At 36.0% G+C, this 18,881-nt stretch overlaps 1 long non-coding RNA gene across 1 annotated transcript; it reads right to left on the reverse strand.

Moving 5' to 3' along the window:
* Nucleotides 1–367: 367 nt before the first annotated feature.
* On the reverse strand, nt 368–14,518 carry LOC116560781. The gene is made up of 3 exons (XR_004273132.1): nt 14,412–14,518; nt 6,655–6,657; nt 368–380 (listed from the first exon to the last, which is right to left on the reverse strand). It is a non-coding gene; the product is annotated as an uncharacterized LOC116560781 (long non-coding RNA).
* Nucleotides 14,519–18,881: the final 4,363 nt, after the last annotated feature.

Below are 18,881 nucleotides of genomic sequence, written 5' to 3' on the forward strand. Positions count from 1 at the left end.
TTCTGGAATTTCAATTAAATATTTTAAACATTCAAAAATGCTAAATATTATTTAATTGTTGCTTAGTTCTTTTGTACTCAATTTTATAATTATATACTTAAGTTCATGTCTTTCATCTTTTGTGCTGTTGTTGTCATTTATTGTATTTCTACATAATTTACAATTCACAGGACACGTACTATTGTATTTTCATTGAAGAATAAAATACATAAAGGAGCATAAAGTACTCTGATCTTATGTTTTCACCTTGATTTTAGATGCACACATATGGATCAATACACACACACACATACAAATACAGAGTAATGGTGTAAACTTCATTTACTGAAAGATAAAGAATTCATAAGTTTCCAGTATATACTTTTCCAGTATTTAACCACCTCAGAATGAACCACTATTCTAACTTCTGATATAGTATGTAACCATTATTGTCTGATTTCTTTCTTAAGATAGTATCTGTGTGATTATACCATTGTGTACATCAGCAGTTCATTAGTTTTCCATAGTGTTTCATTGTATTAGCATACCTCCATGCTTTATCATTCTTCTGTTGATGAGCTTTAAGTTGTCTTCAGTTTAGGGCTATTATAAACCATTGGTCCAAACATTCACATATGTGCCTTTTTGTGAGCACATTTATTTATTTTTATGAGTATATATATTCTCATTATATATATATATATATACGTTAGTTAGCTTTAGGATATCAATGCCAAACTGTTTTCAATAACACAAGTATCATTTTTATACTCTTACCAACATTGTAACTATTTTAGTACCACATTTTTGCTAAAACTTTGTTTTAGCAGTTCTGGTAGGTGTGTAGTATCTCATCTCATTTTAATTTGCATTTCCGTATTAGTTTTTATTTCCTGCTCTAACCAATTACCATAGAATAATTTTAAAAATCCACAAATCCATGTATCATACAATTTTGTGGGCTAGAAATCTGCCATGGTCTCACTGGGCTAAAATCAAGATGTGGTCTGGGCTTCATTTCTTTTGGGAGTATGCAAGATACAATCGATTTCTTTGCCTTTTTCAGAGGCAACCTAGATTCCTGGCTCTTGACCTTTTTTTCCTTCTATCTTCAAACTGGGCAGAATCATTAACTCTTTAACCATCCTTCTTAGTCATGACTCATATTCACCAGCTCACAATTGCCTTCTTGAAGTTTTGTGGTTTTTTCTGTGTTCATTTGCCTGCAGGTTGAACAACTTCCTTGAATACTTCTGCTTCAGGTCTTTGGTTGAGGAATTGCCTGACCTTTTGTTTGCCTGAAGACATCGTTATTTTGCCTAAATTTTTAGGGCTATTTTTGCTGGCTTTAAGTTTTGAGGCTAGTTATTTTCTTTTCTCTCAGCACTTTAATACCAACGTTCCATTTTCTTAAGTTTTCACACTGTTTGTGGAAAAATCAATTGTCACTCTTACTATTGATTCTTTGAATTTGATTTTTCTTTTTCTCTAGGCTCTTTTAATTTATTTTGTTTTCAATTAACTTTAGAAGTTTGACTATAACATACCAGGGCTTGCTTTCTATGTAATTTTTTTTGTTTGGTATTTGTAGAACTTCTGGATCCATATTGACTAAATGTCACATTCACATTGACGAAATGTCTCACAACAATTTTGAAAAATTATTGCATTTATTCCTTCAAATATTGTTTCTTTCCCATTTTTCCTTCTTCTCTTCTTCTGGAATTACAATTAAATGTTTTTAGATCATTTGACTGAGCCCCATATTATTTCTCTTAAGCTTCATCATATTTCCAGCTTTTTCTTCATGCTTTAAACATTTTCTTACAACCTGTTAATAGATTTGCTAATCCTGTCTTCCGTTTGTAGTCTCCTTTTAAACTCCTCCATCGTTCTTAATTTTATGGGTTTTTTTTCCGTTCTAAGATGTTTATTTATTTCTTTTTATAGATTTTCATTCTTTGTTGAAATTCTATCTTTTCATCTGTTTTGTACAGCATATTTAGGGACTGTGTTAAGGAAACGCGAGTCCACAAGGGGCATGGTTTCAAAGGCAAGAGTTTCCCAGCCCCAAGTCTCCATTCACGTCCCCATCCGGGAGGTAAAGTTTTTGTCTGACTTTCCTGTGGGAGGGGGCTAGATAGAAATTCCAGGTGAGCCTCTTTGTTCAAAAAGCCAGCAGGAAGCTCTGGGAAGAGGGGGCTCCAGTTGCGACCTAGCAGCCAATCCAGCATTAAAGTAAGATCAATCACTGCAGTGGAAGTTTGAAAGAACTCTCATTGAACAAGAACATGAATGGGGCAGGAATAACTCCAAGGTTAAAAACCCACTGCCGCTTACCTGTGCAGATATCTTAGAAAATATATTTTATGAAATATTTTAGTTATAAATATTTACAAGTGTTTGACTGTTGAATTCAATATCTGGATTACCCATAGGGCTGCTTTATTTTCTACTTTTCTCACACTGTGGAGAAGAATATCAAATGCAGATCTCCTCTATTTTCCATAGAATTATTTGTAAAGGCTATATGAATGTAATCATCATGTAAAATTTCAATGTTTCAGCTTTTCTTTTTCACCAAACTTTGTTTTATTACATTAAGGAATACCGGAACTTTTGCAATAGTTTTCAGTCTAACAAATTTATTTTCCTAGTCAAGACACTAAATATTTTATGTCTAAATTTTCTTATTTTTAAAATGAGAGAAATCAAACTATAAATATTTTAGATTTGTGGTTTGGCAAACATGATATTTCTAATGAAGTGTCAAAATAGGAAATGTAATACAATATAAGTTTGAATTCATAATTATGCATTACTTACTCCACTTACTATTTTTGATAATTAGTAGGTGTTTAGAGGCTAGTGTCCTGGAGTCCTATGAGTAAACGTCATTTTTATGGCAGTGGATCACGTTCCAAGAAAGTGTGGCTTCTCCTTGCCTCTGAGAATCTTAACATCCTTGAGTACACCTGAAAGCAAAAACCAAATCTCAGGATACTTTTCTTTGGTAATATATTTTAAAGGATTTATATCTAACTTTTGAGTTTATGTAACACTGTCTAACTATAGCCCTCTTTCTTAACTGTACCAGTGTTCTTGTAACAAGCTATTTTTTGGTCTCCATTGGAATTAGTTAGTTTAAAAAGATCATATATTTCTCCTCTCTCATTGAATTTGGCAAATAAGATGGCTCTTTGAGGACACTTGACATTGGTGCTTTCTGCTAGGTGAGTCACTAGGAGTGATAAATCCCTGTGATGGTCTTGTGACAAGGAACAACCTTTATTAACATATACACATTCACAACTTTTTCACTTCCTCTCTTCCACCTTCTGCATTCTGATGTTAATTTTCGCTTTGCACCTTAGCGCTTTATTCCACCATCCTCTCATTGTCCCGTAAGGAAAGGTCTGCTCTTGCCAGCCTAAGTCCCAAGATTTTGGTGACAGGAAGTAGAAAATGTAGGCAGAGAAAAATAAGGCCATAGAAATCATTTGAAAGACTATGGTATTTTTGTTTGCTGGGATGTTTCCCAGGCCCTTACTTATTACAAAAAATGAGAATAAAATTAAAGCATAGAAAAAGTAAAACAAAAAAAACCATCAAAAAAATCAGCAAAAAATGTGAGATTTTTAACTTTATCAGAATTCACAAAATAATGGAGATGGAAAGTAAGGAGCAAATGTGATTTGTGTGAGGGGGTGAGAAAGGAGAAAATATAGGAGGTTAAAGGACTTTTTACTTTGGGGTTATTAATTGGATATCCTTTAATATTACTACATAAATGCATTTCAAGACTTTTAATTAATGGCTTTTGGCATCTTGATTATATCTTTAATTGGTCACTAAGATGAGCCTGAGCCACATGCGAGTCCATCTGGATTCCTCCATGACTTACTTGAATGTGTCACTACTACTTTGCCTGCTGCCAAAGTCAGTATGTTTCTCTTTCATCCTCATGTTTCTTGGTCTCCTGACAGCATTTTGGCCAGACTTACCATACTGTCCTGTTGGAACGCGGTCCTCTCTCTGAATCCATGACACCATTTCCTTCTAGTTTTTCTTGCAACTCTCTGGCGACTCCTCCTCTGAGCCTTTCCCCTCTGCCCAGTACAGCAGTTTCTCGGGACTCAATTCCAGGTCTCTCTACTCCACTGCATACCCTGTCCTGTGGGGACCTCTCCTAATCCCGTACTTTTGGAGACTGTCTGTGGTTTGATGATTTCCAAATGTATATTTGCAGTCCAGATTCAGATCATTATGCACTTGAAATTTTCACTTGGATGTCAGGCTAAGGTCTCAAAATTGAAATCCTAAAACAGAATGTCTGCTTTTACCCATAAAGCCTCATCAACTGTATTTGAGCAAATAGCACTACCATCCTTTCTATTTCATTCTTTTTATTTTAACCCCCACATCTAATCCATCAAATCAGTCAATTCTTTCTCCAAAATATATCTTGCATCTGTACATTCCTTTCTGTCTTCTCCAGGGTGACCCTAGTTACCTCTTCTTGTCTCTACCTTCTTCTTCTGTTACTCATTCAAGTCAATATTTAAATAATTATAGAATAATGTTCACATACACACACACACAAATATTGGAGGCAGCATACTCTATTAGAGTTTTTCAAAGGCTTCCTGTTTTCTTTCAGAGAAAATCTGAATTTATAATATTGGCCTATAGGAAATCATATGGCCTGGCCCATCCTCATTTGTCCCATCTCATATCAGTTTCCTTCTCTCCACCTTCCAACTACATGGGCCTCATTTACTTCTTGAAAATCCTAGCTTTGTCTCTTTTTGGGGACTTTGTATATATAATTGCTGTTCTTTTATAAGCTTTTAATTAACTAGTTAGGCAATTGTCATATCACTGGACACAGTTTAAATATCACCTCTTCAGAGATATTCCTTGGTTACTGTTAGTAATCAAGAGTAATCTGGATTAGAAAAATAACCTCCTTCTATCATTCTTTCAGGAGTATCGTATCCCTTCATTGAATTTGGGCATTTATGACTAATTTATTGGTCATTTATTATCTTCTTCCTCATTGAATAAAGAAAGTAAAAATAGTAAAAATTGCCTCCTTCTATTATGCTTTCAGGAGTATCAGTGTCCTTCCTGGAATTTGGGCATTTATAACTCATTTATTGATTACTTATTATCTTCTTCCCTATTGAATGGAAATTTAAAAAAGGGCTGGATATTTGTTTTATTCACTGAGTGCTCCACTTGGCATTGAAAATGTCATTCAATAAATATTAGCTTAATAAGAAACTTTCTTAAAATTAATTTATTTTCTTTGGTGTACATTGGTGAGTATTTGCTAGGTATTCAACTCATTGCCTGTTAACATAAGAATTTCCTTAAGAGAAAGACCTTTTAAAGAATATCTAGTTAGTTACTCCTATAAATACTGCAACCACTTAGTGTAAGCTCTTCTCTGGCCATGGCATGAAGCTCTCTTACATGCTCTGTGTCATCAGCTATAGTATTATTTCTATCTCCATTTAAAAAATAATAAATAAATAAATGGAAACTTTGAGAGGTGAAGGTGATAACATTCTAGAGTTGAACTGGGAAAGTACAGTTTCATAACGCTGTAAAGTTTCACAGCGTTCACTATTCTCATCTCTGAGCAAGCTACTAACCATGTAATTATCCTAGGGTCATGGTGAGTGAACTGTTACATTTCTTCTGGTGCATTCCATGCTGTTCAACTGTGGAGCTTATAACTTTCTTTCAGATGGGTCCAAATCCAAGGATTAAGAGGCATTAGAAAAAGCTTCCAAATTTTTCTACCCTTCACAACACATATATGAATTAAGACTTACATGCTTTTCATGTATCTTTGATAACCTCACATTTCCCAAAGAAGGATAAAAAAGGACTAATTCTACCACTTACTCTGATTATCAAAAACTTAATATTCTTATTTCAGAATGACAGATGCATCAAGTAAACCATTCAGCATTCTCTATTTGACAGATTTGTAATATACAAACATAGTTTTCTCATTTTAGAAAGTGGTGTGGTCAAATAACAGGGATTTCATTGTCCGACACTTCAGCATCACCCTTTCATTAGGTGGGAAATTGTCATTTAAGCTTCTAAGTTTGGGATAGTTTATTATATAAAAATAGATAACCAGAACACCTTGATATTAAATGTGAAGACGGTAGTGTTTTGGGATCAATTTATTGCAAATAGGCATAAGTAAATAAATGGCAATTAGAAATGTACCTCTTCCTATCTCTAAAATATGCACATTTTTAGTCAGAGGTACAAGTTATAAACCTGAGATTTGCAATGGACGTCTTGTGAGGGTAATCTTGTGGGACTGAGCCCTTGAGTGATCTGATTCCAACTCCAGACAGGTAGTTGCAGAAGTGAACTGAATTGTAGCATACCCAGGTGTTGCCCCCTGTAGAATTGCATGATGTGTAGGGAAACATCTCACATATATTTTGGTTACAAGCAGTAAAGTATTATGTATTGAATGATGAGTACAATAGTAGAAAAACAGCTTGATTTTTCCTATATCTAACAGTTCATAAATAATTCAATTTAAAAATAAGCCAGGTGTCGTGGCTCACACCTCTAATCAATCCCAGCATTTTGGGAGGCTGAGGCAGGAGGATTGCTTGAGCCCAGGAGTTCGAGAACAGCCTGGACATCATGGCATGACCCTGTCTCCATGAAAAATACAAAAAATGGCCTGGTGTGGTGATGTACGCCTATGGTCCCAGCTACTCAGGAGGTTGAGCTGGATCACTGGAGCCCAGGATGCAGAGGTTGCAGTGAACCAAGATTGCACCACTGCACCTGGGTGACAGAGCAAGACCCTGTCTAAAATAAAATAAAATAAAATAAAATAAAATAAAAATCATAAGTATACTAAAATTCAGGAATTATGAAAGAAAAGCTATTTCAAGAAAAGCTATTGAATTTTTCACCCTGCTAGGGTACTAGCAAAAAGAAACATTTTCTATGCCTTCTTTCTCCCTATTTAAATGTTTGTGAGGGGCTATTTGATTCATAGCTGGGAAATATACTTAAATAAATGTACTTGGATATCAGGAACGAGCAAACACCCTTTAGCTGTCACTGTTTCTTAGATGGCAGATAACTGTGGTTATGACTTTGTTTTCACATTTTCTATACATTTTGTTTATTTTTGTACAAAAAATATAAAACATGTATAAGCTGCAATAGCTTATACATTCCTCTAAGGTGGCATTGCACACAGAGGATTACAAGAAAAATTATCTTCTGTTCAGGAGAAAATTTTTTATACAAAATGAGAGTCAGGAGTCAGTTAAAGGCCTATAATATGATGCCAAATTTCTTCTGATGAATTATAAATCTGCATGAAAATTTCAGCACAAACAAATAATTAAATATATGTGCCACGATAAGTTTTAAGATAATTTTTTTTGAATAGAATTTTAAAAGAAAATTTTAAAGAAAGCTAATTTGTTTATATACTTAAAAGCAATATATTTATGTCTTAAACACATGTAAATGTCCATATTAACACTTTCATTTTTTAACTCTGCAATTATACCAAAGTCTCTCAGTCTCTATATTGTTAGATATATAGCATCTGTTACCACAGCAATATTGAAAAGTGCTGGTTTGTCTTAAAATCAATGACATCCAGTGAGTATTTCAATATGTGACAAATATTTTCATAGAGTTGTGGCTGATGGGTTGAGAAAACTCTGATTATGAAATAACGTAGAATTTATTGTTTTTCAAAGGTTATTTTTTTACTCAACTTGGCCTTTTGCTTCTAACAGAAGAACAGATGATGCGGACATACATGATTTTTTTCAGAAGTGAAAGTTTCATGAATTTATTTTTAAAGGACATTCAAAATCATTAGCTTTAAGATATTCAAAAAATAATATTTCCAAAATAAATGTGAATAATATTTATTCATAGAGACTGGAATTAACTTCAGAACAAAATAGGCATTAAAGGAAACTGTTTTATTGTTGCAATCAGTTGTTTCTTGTAGCAATAACCCTCATTATATACAAGGTTTTCTTACAGTTTTGTGATATCATTGTGAATGTTCGGCTACGATTCATATTTAGAAATCTCTCAGGCTCAGTTTAGGTGAGATAAATCCATTTTCAGACATTACAATATATTACAAATAGTCATTACCAAGCTGTGCCTTTTGTATCTTGTATAAGAGGTTCTAGTAAAATTGGGAAGCCTATTAGCATCAAGAATACTCTCCCTTTTGACTATTCTTTGCAGAGGTAAGTCAAAATAGTTTTGAATCCCCAGAATTGCCAAAGAAGATGGCATACTACAGACTTGACTATCTTGTTGTATATGGTCCAAGGACTCAGAATTCCTCATTGCCTTGCAAGTTTCTGTATGAAATCACTCACTGCATCTGGAAACTCTGAAGTTACCAACTTTTGCAAACAGTTGCAAAAAATCTAAGTTCAGAGACACTTGTAAAGATCGTTGTAAAACTACCTATCTTCTTTGAAAGTGTCAAGTGATGTAGCTTGTATGTAGTTCAATTTTCTTTATAACATTATTTTCAAGAGGTAAGCCATTGTAACCCCTCAACCACTTTTAACATCTAGTGGATAATCAGAGCCCCAACACCAATTTAAATGGAAATGATGGTGCTAATTAATAGCCATTTGATCTTCTCCCTATTTTCTTTTACAGTGAGCACCAAGACACAGGACTCTGCCTTTCTAGGAAATTAAACACAGCATTCTTGGGTTTAATCTGAAGATAAGTCTCATTCTCTTCTAAAACAAGACTAAGACCCTGAAAAGAAAGACAGAATAATTTATAACAGTTTATAAAACTCATCAGAATTCCACAATAAAGCCTTTCAATGTCTGTCATTAGAACAAAAAATAATCTAGTTATATTGTGAGTCTTTTGAAGGTGCACTTATGACCAATATGGTTAGTCTTTGTTCTAATTACAAATTTCCAAGTATAATGAGAGAGTATTAAGTCTACCACCAGAGTTTTATCATCTGTTTTGACATTATAGTTTTGTAAACCTTTAATTCATTTAATTATTTAAATAATTAAGTCTTTGATGTAACTTTTGAAAAATTTTTCTAACCATATTATATAAATATTAAAAATCTAAAATAATCTTCTTTGACTCCATATCTTACATCCAAATCACACTGATGCAAAAATGGGCTCCAAAGGGCTTGGGCCTTATTGCCCCTATGGCTCTGCAGGGTACAGACCCTACAGCTGCTTTCAACAGCTGGCATTGAGTGCCTGCAGCTTTTCCAGATGTACAGTTCAAGATATCAGTGAATCTATCATTCTGGGCTCTGGAGGATGGTGGCCCTCTTCCCACAGCTCCACTAGACAGTGCCCCAGTGGGGACTCTTATGGGGGTTTCAACCCCACATTTCCCCTTTGTATTGACCTCACAGAGGCCATTCATGAGGGCTCCTTTCCTGCAGTAGACTTCTGTCTGGACATTATGCATTTCTGTACATCCTCTGAAATCCAGGTGGAGTTTCCAAACATTCAACTCTTGCCTCCTGTGCATCCACTGGCCTAAAACTACATGGAAGCTGCCAAGGTTGGGGCTTGCACCCTCTGAAGCAATGGCCCAAACTGTACCTTTGCCCCTTTTAGCCATGGCTGGAGTTGGGGCAGCTGGGATGCAGAGCACCATGTTCCAAGGCTGCACAGAGCAGTGGGGTTCTGGACCTGGCCCATGAAATCATTTTTCCCTCCTAGGCCTCCAGTCTTGTGATAAAATGGGGTGCTAAAAAGGTCTCCGAAATGCCCTGAATGGATTTTCCTCATTGTTTTGGCTAACATTCAGTCTGTCTTTACTTATGCAAATTTCTGCAGCAGGCTTTAATTTCTCCCCAGAAAATGGGTTTTTTACCACATGGTCAGGATGCCATTTTTCCAAACTTTTATGCTTCACTTCCCTTTTAAATATAAATTTTCTTTGCTTATGCAAATGAGCATAGGCATGTAGAAGCAGCCAGACCACTTTTAAATGCTTTGCTGCTTAGATATTTCTTCCATAAGATACCCTAAATCATCTCCCTGAAGACCTCTAGAGCATGGTCAAAATGCCACCAGTCTTTTTGCTAAATCATAGCAAAAGTGACCTTTACTCCAGTTCCCAATAAATTCATTGTCTTCATCTGAGACCACCTCAGCCTGGACTTCACTGTCCATATCACTATCAGCATTTTGGTCACATCCATTCAACAAGTCTCCAGGAAGTTCCAAACTTTCCCATATCTTCCTATCGTCTTTTGATCCCTCCAAACTGTTCTGACATATGCTCATCACCCAGTTTCAAAGTCACTTCCATATTTCTGGTACTTTATAGCAATACCCTAATTTGGGTACCAATTTTCAGTATTTTTCTGTTCTCATATTGCTGTAAAGAACTACCTAAGACTGGGTAATTTATGAAGAAAGGAGGTTTAATTGACTCACAGTTTCACAGGCTGTATAGGAAGCATGGCTGTGGGAAGCCTTAGGAAACTTACAATCATGGCAGAAGGTGAAAGGGAAACAAGCATGTCTTACTATGGTAAGGAGGAAGTACTGCACACTTTTAAACCACCATATCTCAAGAGAACCCCATCACAAGAATAGTAAGGGGGAGTCTGCCCCTATGATTCAATCATCTCCCATCAGGCCCCTCCTTCAACATGAGCAGATTACAATTTGACATGAGATTTGGATGGGGACACAGAACCAAACCGTATCAGTGGGTAAGGTCACTGGCTCTGATAAAGACAACCATGTTTTAAGTCTCAATTGAAGTCACAGCAACTATTTTACAGCTGTGTAGTGTTTATATCTGAACTCTTTTAACTCTCAGTTTCCTAATTTGTAGAACATGAATAACAAAGTGCTAACTCCATGGCATATAGTGAGCACACAATATATTATAGCTGGTGTTACTATGTATTCAAAGAAAAATACTAATAATGAGCAACACTCATGGGAACTCTGATGTTTTTCTTATCATTAAATTATTTAAAATTCTATGATATTTTACTATAATTGTTTAAAAAATGTCTGTGAACAGTAACTGCACAAACTGAAGCAATTCTGCTATTGCAAATTACTAAATTTGGATATCTAATTAAGATGACAGTCCAACCTCTACACAAGATAGCCATATGTTTTAAACTATGACATAATGCACAGTAATTTAAATCCACATGTTGTAATTTGTGTTTGAATCCTAAATGGATTTATAAAGGAAAAAAAAATTCCAACATAACACAGTATTCAGCAGAAATAGAAGCTCAAATGTTGGAAGGAAGAAAGGAAGGAAGGGAGGAAGGAAGAAAGGAAAGAAAGAAGGGAAGGAAGGAAGGAAGGAAGGAAGGAAGGAAGGAAGGAAGGAAGGAAGGAAGGAAGGAAGGAAGGAAGGAAGGAAAGAAGGAAGGAAGGAAGGAAGGAAGGAAGAAAACTTTGGACTTTATAGTTATATTTTTAGACCAAGAAGTTTCCTAACACTAGCAAGAAAAAAATGTATACTGCTCTAATTTTCTATGATTCATTGTCAATTTTGAGGATGCAAAAATTATTGTAGTATAAAGGGAAAATAATATTGACTTTGGAATCAGATCTGGGTCTAAGTCTCCATTCAGCTACTTGAAAGCCTGTGCAAGGTACTAGCCTCTTGAAAGTAGAATCAGCTTATTCATGTATAAATGGAGACAATAATAGTATATATTTTAAGGATATTGATAAGTATTAAATGAAGTCATGATTTCAAAGTGTGAGCAGTTGATAATAAATATAGAAAAGCTGGCCACTGTTTTTAAAGAAGTTATAGTCAACCTGGGGAGATGAGCTACATCTAAGTAACAATCTAAGTAACAACGACAACAAAAAACACCTAATGACCTCAGGGATATAATAGAAACAACAAATGTCATTATAACTGTATCTGTGATTAAAATTAACATGAATAATAACACAATTTAATTGGCTTGCTTTTTCTCTATGTAATATGTTTCCTGGGGCAGGATTTATTTTCTATCATAATCCAAGTAACACTGTGCCAATGGTATACAAAGACACTACTGAAAAAGCAAGTCCATTCTATCACATATATTCAATATACATATACTTCAAGGAATTGTGTAGTGAGAAAACTTCATTATTTTATATCATCTGTATATAAGAAAGTGATCTTTTCCTAAAATTATTGGTCAGAATATAGGTGTTTTTTAAACTTTTAAGTTCTGTGGCACAGGTGCAGAATGTGCAGATTTGTTACATAGCTAAATGTGTCTTGGAGGTTTGTTGTACAGATTATTCCAACACCCAGGCATTAATCCTAGTACCCATTAGTTATTTTCCCTTATCCTCTCCCTCTTCCCATCCTCCATCCTCCAGTAGGCCCCAGAGTGCATTGTTCCCCTCTATGAGTTCATGTGTTCTCATCATTTAGTTCCCACTTATAAGTGAGAACATGAGGTATTTGAATTTCTTTCCTGTGTTAGTTTGCTAAGCATAATGGCCTCCACTCCCAACCATGTCCCTGCAAAGGATATAATCTCATTCTTTATTATGGCTACATAGTATTCCGTGGTATATATGTAGCACATTTTCTTTATCCAGCCAATCATTGATGTGCGCATTTAGGTTGATTCCATGTCTTTGCTATTGTGAATAGTGCTGCAATGAACAGATGTGTGCATGTGTCTTTATAATAGAATGATTTATATTCATTTGGGTATATACCCAGTAATAGGATTGCTGAGTAGAATGGTATTTCCATCTTAAGTCTTTGAAGAATTGCCATACTGTCTTCCACAATGGCTGAACTAATTTACACTCCCACCAATAGTGTAAAAACATTCCTTTTTCTCTACAACCTCGCCAGCATGTGTTGATTTTAACTTTTTAAAAATAGTCCTTCTGACTGGTGTGAGAATGTATATCATTGTGGTTTTGATTTGCATTTCTCTAATGATCAGTGATGTTCAGCTTTCTTCATATGGTTTTTGGCCACACATATGTCTTCTTTTGAAAATTGTCTATTTATATCTTTTGCTCACTTTTTAACGGGTTTGTTTCTTGTAAATTTGTTTAAGTTCCTTTATAGATGCTAGATATTAGACCCCTGTCAGATGCATAGTTTGCAAAAATTTTCTCCCATTCTGTAGGTTGCCTGTTAAGTCTGTTGATAGTTTCTTTTGCCATGCAGTAACTCTTTAGTTTAATAAGATTCTATTTGTCAATTTTTGATTTTGTTGCAATTGCTTTTGGTGTCTTTGTCATGATATCTTTGCCCATGCCTATTTCAGAACACAGTTTTATATAAAACAGGAGTTTAAGTCCTTTACTATTCAAACATTGTTTCAATTCTGGAGTTATTTATGTATTAAAGAGATATTATCATTTTAATCTTTATGGTCAGTGGATTTGGAAGATTGTTTTACTTTTGGATAATTTTACTTAGTGACTTTCAAAACTAAAATAACATACTTGGATGCCTAAAAAAAACCAAAGAGATAATGTTAATTAATCTGGAGTAACTAGCAAAGTATGCTTGTATCTAGATTTCCCTCCCTGCCAAATCAATCATATTCAGAGTTTATTTAATCCAGAGAGAGTTCATAAATTCAGAATTTTTAATTATTTTCTTTTTAAATTGTGCGAGATCATTTTACTTATATATTATGCAATCTTTAATTCTAAACGTACAGAGTAAATTTGATTTTTTCTTAACATAAAATGGTGAATATGCCTGAATATTAAAGAATTAATACTATTTTAAAGTTGTATTTACATTTTATAAAATGGAGTGAACTAAAGCAATAATCAGCTTGCCATACATATTCTAACCTTGGACTACTTCTCTATTCAGTACATGAGGGTAACACTCAAAGCTTGACCTGTTGTGGAGGTTTTCCTTTGCCATTGTCCTTCAAGACAAAGCTGTAGTGCAGCTGCTGTCCATTTTTTATTTATACCCCCATGCGAAGTCAATCCATCCATATAACTAGCTTGGACTTTTCATCCTTTTACAGCTGGTGGTAGAGGGGCTCTGTATAGTCTCAGGCCTGAACTGACGCAGAGGCAGTGCAACAATGGTGGAGCATTCTTTTATTGTTATTATTATTTTAGAGACAAAACCTTGCTATGTTGCCCAGACTGTTCTCAAACTCCTGGTATCAAATGACCCTCTCACTTCAACCTCCTGAGTACCTGGGATTACAGGCATGATCAACTACACCAGGCTCAGGTTTCTTGCTTAGGCAGTTTGTCTGCGTGTTCTAGCTATGTTTATATTCAATACTGAATATTCTACTTCTATCTTAAACTCAATTGTTGCTGTGTCTCCCTGATTATGTCTTGGTCATCTGACAGGACCCAATGCGTGGAAAGCAGCTCTCAATTCATTGTCACTTGGTATATTAGTCTATTCTTATTCTGCTAATAGAGACATGCCTGAGACTGGATAATTTATAAAGGAAAGAGGTTTAATTGAGTCACGGCTCAGCATGGCTGGAGAAGCCTCAGGACACTTATAATCATGTTAGATGGGGAAGCAAACATATCCTTCTTCACAAGGCAGCAGTAAGGAAAAGTGCTGAGCAACAGGGGTGGGGAAAGCCCCTTGTAAAAGTATCAGCTCTCATGAGAGCTCACTCACTATTAGGAAAACAGCCTCATGGGTATAACTACCCCATGATTAAATTACCTCCTACTGGCTCCCCCGCTCAACAATACATAGGGAATTTGGGAGCAACAATTCAAGATGAGATTTGAGTGGGGACACGGCCAAACCATATCAGTCAGTATCCATGTTCTGACTTCCATTGCTACTAGAGCTCAGTTGCATGCCGGGAGCTATTTTTCAAAAGGTATGTAATTTTCTGCTGTAGATGTCATGGCCTCATCCAGAATGACAATAGCCATTCTAATTCTCTCATTGGGGTTTTTTACAAATGTTCTATGGATACCTTTTTCTACCACAGATACCTTCAACAACATAAGGTCTACTGTATCTTAGGCCCTAGCCACAGGACTAATTGCACTGTAGCCTGAAGCTGCTATAGAGATACTTTCTGCTTTGGTTCCCATTCAAAGCTATTAACTTTCAAGTTATCCATGTTATGTACTGGAATAATATCCCGAGGTATGAAATATGCCATATCCAGAACCCAAAAAGGATCACTAAGGGCACTGTTTTCTCTTCCTGGTTGGATGTGCAAGATTCAGCTATTTATCTTTTAGTTTGAAGAGAAAATCCCAGTAAGCTTCTGACACCCCACACCCCTAATGGTTTTACTGATGTGGTATGCCACAGAATATGCATAGATTTTATTTCCTACCCTTTGGAATATATGTGAATTATAACAGTTCCAATATACCAGCTTCTTCTTCCTCATCAGGCCCAATCAAAATACTATTATCAACAAAATGGATCATCCTGACTATCCGTAGGAAGTCCAGGTAGGTAATCTAGATCTCTTTGGTCTATATTAAGTCAGAAGGTGGCCCAAAGCAAAACTGTAATTGTGAACTGTTTTCTCTTCTTTGTGAATGCAAACTGTTTCTGGTTCTTTATTCTGAATGAGATAGAAAAGAAAGCATTCACAAGTCAATAATCATACATCATATACCTGAGACTGCATTCATCTTCACTAGCACAGATGTTTCATCCGGTCCCAAGTTTGCCTTTGTAGTTATCACTTATGAGATTGCAATAGTCTACAATCATCTACAGGATTTGGCCGTTAAATTTTTGCAAGGGTTAGCCAAATGAATTAAACAAAAATGATGAGGTCTACCTTTCCAGAACCTCAGGTCTTTAAGGGTGGCATCAATTTCCCCCATCTTCCTGAAAAAAAAAAAAAAAAAGGTAATTTTAAATTTATATTTTTAGGAAGAATAGTTGGTAGTTTCATAGACTTCTTAACTTGTCATAGTATAATATCTTCCCCACAGATCATGTATCCAATGTGAGGTGTGTGCCAACAATCAAGTATGTCAATTTCACTTATTCACTGACAGGTAATGAGCACCGGACTCTGTGAACACAGCAGCCTTGGTAAATCAGACCTTAGCCCTGACTTCATGTGTCATCTAGGGTCCTCAATTTCTCAAATCTACTAAGAAAACAATTTTTGTACTTTAGGTCCCTTGATATCCATGTCAATTCAGACACTTGAAATAATTGGGTATTCCTCTTTTGCCGGTGTACAGTAATTGAGCAATTAGCCAAAATCCCCTTGGGGATTCACTACATTATTTACTCTCTTTTGTGTTGCAAGGTTCTTTCTCTTCAGGACCTGACCACGTCTTTCAGTTGGTTTTGGTTTTGAAAACTGAAAGGTTTTATTGAAACCTCTACTTCAGTCATCTGCCATTAATTTCTTCTGCTGGTAAAAGTAAGTAGTGGTATTATTGTTGATCCACACATTTTACCCTTGGGGCTGACATATTCTATTAACTATCTCCATATCTCTCAGTAGGTCAAGTCCTTGTGGTTTCCACTCTAACCTTTCCAGTCATTTATCATCATTACTAAGAATGTGACCCTTGGCTTTTGGCTTTTAAGCAATGCTATTTGACCTCTACTCTTTAGATGTCCTATCATCCCCACTGATATTAGTAAACCTACTTCCACAACAGCTTTTTCTACCATCAGCTCTGACCTTTGGCGGATCTGTACCACTGAACTATTTATTAACGCTGATCCCCCCCTCACTAGCACATTCCTTATGGTCTTGGTACGTCATGGGCCCCTTAGGTCTTCCAGTGAAAAATATCATTTAAGAGTTATTTTCCATTACATGTCATGAAAATTCTGCATTTTATCTTTCCTCAGTTTTGACTCTCACTTTTCACATGCTTCTAGGAAATAAATTGGTATCCAATTCTGGAGTCCTCCTTCATTTTATAATCCTGCCCTTTGATTAAGAAACTTTAGCATCCAGTCTCATGCATACTCTCCTGGCTCAGCTGGTACATGTCAGCTAGACCTTGTAGCTTATTTGGGTATAGTTCCTTTTCTCTGGCAATGCATGCCCCAGTTTGACTATGTTAAAACATAAACCTGGGCCTTTAGGAGAGTTGGGATGAGTTTTGAGAATGATCCATATTGACTTATGTGAGAGAAACATTTGGGAGATCTCAAGGGGAGAAATCTTGTCTTCCAGTTTTGGAGAGAGTGTGTCAGCTTTTAATCAGAAGGGTTGTATCATATCTCCATGATCAGAGGAATGTGGAGAGGCAAAATATGTGGGGTCATCTGACAGAGGCCTATGTCTTAAGCGTTAAGCTTCTAGCTCTTCCAACTAGGCTCCTGTCCTTGGCATAAAAGGCCTCTTTTGATTGTTTAACTGCCTTGAAATTCAATAACACTTATTAAAAAGTCCCGGGCTGAGTCCTCAGCTTTCTTTGCCTCCTCAGGAAAAAAGATGAGCATTTTTAATGTATATAAACAAAGAGGGCCTCTAGCTTTTAATTCTGGCTTCTTTTTTTTTTTATCCTGTTATTTGTTATTATTTTGTAAAAGATCAATGGCCCTTAGTTACTGTTGTAATTACCCAATCCTATTTTTCCTTCATACATCTCAAATGCCTCCTGCATTACTCCATCAAGTACATTCTCTTCTGCAAATGAAATGTCTTAGTTCACCACAGGTGAGGATTTTAATGATTAGAGTGCTGCCGTTTGCCAGCTGCTGTCTGTGTTTCACCTGCCACAAGTGATGAAATCCTTTTTGACTGCTAGTTAATAAGTAAGCTAGCTCCACAACTATACTTTACAGCTTGGACTCTTGAACCACTCTTGGATGAAGTTTGGTGTGCAAGGCTACCACACCTGCCTTAAAACATCGGCTCAAGTATTTCCTAAGCATGGAAGGCTCTTTCCCTGAATTACCGCAGGATCAGCTCCTGCTCATCCTTCAAGTATTAGCTAAAATTTCAGTGTTCTAGATAGGTCATTTTAGAGTAAACAATTTAAATAAATTAACATATTTTTCTCTTTAGTCTTCATAACTGCTATACAGCTAGTACTCGACTCGGTCATAACACGATTTGGTCGTAAGTTGAGTAGGCTATATGTACAGTTGAAATGGTGCACACGGAGATGGTAGTGCTGCCGGAAGCTGGCCGCACTGTTGTACGCCCAGCTGGGCAACGTTTGCGCTGCCAGACGCGGAGCAGTTGTGGCTAGCGATTGTGGTCGTAAAGTCGAATGGTCGTAAGTTGCATAGGTGGTAAGTTGATCAATACCTGTAATATGAATGTCTCCTAAAATTCATGTGTTTAAACCTAATCAGCAATATGATGGTATTAAGATGTAGGGCCTATAGGAGATGATTAAGTCAGAAGGGCAGAGCCTTCATGGATGTAAGTTGTGCCCATATAAAAACTATGGAGGTGTGGGTTCCTTTTTCCCATTCCTTTTGTCATGTGAGGGCACAGTATTCTTTCTCTCCAAAGGATGCAGCAACAAGGCACTATCTTGTTAAGCAGAGGACAGCCTTCACCAGATGTTGGTGCCTTGTTCTTGGACTTCTCAGTCTCCAGAATTGTAAGAAATAAATTTTTATTGTTCATAGATTACTGGGTCTCAGGAATTTTGTTATAGCAGGACAAACAGACTAAAGAACAATGTCCCTATTTTTTTCTTTCATGCAAACCACTATAATTTTTAATTATAGATTCATTTGTCTACCTCTTTATTATATCTCTCCTCATGTAGACCAGGAGTATCTACGTTCAGAGCTCATGCAGAACACAGGGCCAGGTAAGACCAGCTACAAAATTTGCTGAGTCTAGTGCAAAATGAAAATGTGGAATCCCTTGTTCAAAAATTATTAAGAATTTTGAGATAGCAATAGCAGAGCATTAATCCATG

This window comes from Sapajus apella, unplaced genomic scaffold, assembly GCF_009761245.1.
Source record: "Sapajus apella isolate SASKATOON/1434 unplaced genomic scaffold, GSC_monkey_1.0 scaffold27, whole genome shotgun sequence".
Lineage (NCBI taxonomy): Eukaryota > Metazoa > Chordata > Mammalia > Primates > Cebidae > Sapajus > Sapajus apella.